Consider the following 1734-nt stretch of genomic DNA (forward strand, 5'->3'; position numbering starts at 1 on the left):
GAATCACATCATACATTTCAATAGTTCAATAACATTTATAAGACTTGTACAACCAATAACACAATTTCAGGACATTTCTTCTTCCTTGAAATCACAGTTAGCTCCCTGCCAGCTCCCCTGTCAGATCCCTTTGAGTCGAATGATCCAGTTGTTGTTTCTATAGTTTTAACTAATCTGGGTTTCATATACAGGAAAACACACAAAATACAAACAAATGGCCCAACAATAGTGCCACAATGAAACAAAGAAAAACCCGTCTATAACCAAGCAGAAACTGTTTTAAAAACTGGAGCAGTTATACATTGAGTCCAGGGAGATCAATGACAACGTGTCACATTTTGACTTACCTACAATGTACTCTGTCTGGTACCAAGGCCTTTCCCTCTCTGGTCTGTAGCCAGAGGGGATTCATCAGAGGCTTAATCCCAGGGAGGGACCCTGCAAATGGGTTTTGGGCCTTCACTGTCATCTGCAAATCAGGTGTTCAGAATTTAAACTCTCATCTCATTCCTTCCTCTAGGTCTGGTTGTTATTTGCATTTCTTGGATCACATAGGTTGGTGTGCTTTTTCTGTGTGAACTTTCATGATGCCTCATTTAGATGGCTGCTGGTTTTGAGACAAACCTTTAAGACAGCAGTTCTCAACCTGTGGGTCGCGACCCCTTTGGGGGTTGAACAACCCTTTCACAGGGGTTGCCCAATCCATAACAGTAGCAAAATGACAGTGATGAAGTAGCAATGAAAATAATTTTATGGGTGGGAGTCACCACATGAGGAACTGTATCAAAGGGTCGCGGCATTAGGAAGGTTGAGAACCACGGCTTTAAGACCCCAGGTGCTATTCTTTCTGACAGCTGGCCACCATCTGGCTTCTTCACCACCTTTTGCTACAGCACCCATATCTTCAATGATCATTTCATGGTCCTGTCATAAGAACTAATTGTTCTTAGATTGGGGCTACAATTAAGTGCAAGCTCAAAATCTATTCGTATGTCTATGGTCTATATATGTCCCTGGTTCACTTCAAAGACATCATTATTCTACTGAAGGGCATTTTAAATTATCCCCATGAGGCACATGGGTAGTTCTACTGATATTACCATTAATTTAGTCATAGAATTTAAAACACTGTCAAGAAAAAGAAAGAATACCTGTATAGGGCAGTTTTTTAGACTAACATACCTGGCTATTTGGTTTGTACAGATTAACAATTTAGGTGACAGGACACTATTTACACTGAGAGCGAGGGTTGGAGATAGGGCAACAAACATTAATGCTCTTTTACAAAAGCAAAATTCAAACTCACTGCCTTGGCATAGTAGTGGTCTGCTTCTTCTCACAGTGGGACATTTCAGCCTTAGGCATGTGACGGTATTTCAGTTTATTTAATCCGCTAGCAGTGTATTTAAGATAAAGTCCAGTTTGATTAGTAGGAGTTCCAAATCGAATCCTTCTGGTGTGGTCTATCCATACCCTCTTGATTGATGGACCCGCACCGTCAGGACGGTACTATAACAGAAAATAAAACATTTGAGTCGGACTGGCAGGAACGTTTATCTCTTAACTTTTTAAAAATATTTATTTTTTAATCATTTTATTGGGGGCTCATACAACTCTTTTTTCACAATCCATCCATCCATCCATGGTGTCAAGCACATTTGTTGCCGTCATCACTCACAATACATTTGCTTTCTGCTTGAGCCCTTGGTATCAGCTCCTCGTTTTGTTTTGTTT

At 40.4% G+C, this 1734-nt stretch overlaps 1 protein-coding gene across 1 annotated transcript in view; it reads left to right on the forward strand.

Moving 5' to 3' along the window:
- LMAN2L (lectin, mannose binding 2 like) overlaps positions 1-1734 on the forward strand; it is a 53503-nt gene that overhangs the window by 33155 nt on the left and 18614 nt on the right. The gene's annotated exons all lie outside the window — the stretch shown is intronic.

This window comes from Echinops telfairi, unplaced genomic scaffold, assembly GCF_000313985.2.
Source record: "Echinops telfairi isolate 266 unplaced genomic scaffold, ASM31398v2 ScPeMD7_7467;HRSCAF=8505_1, whole genome shotgun sequence".
NCBI lineage: Eukaryota > Metazoa > Chordata > Mammalia > Afrosoricida > Tenrecidae > Echinops > Echinops telfairi.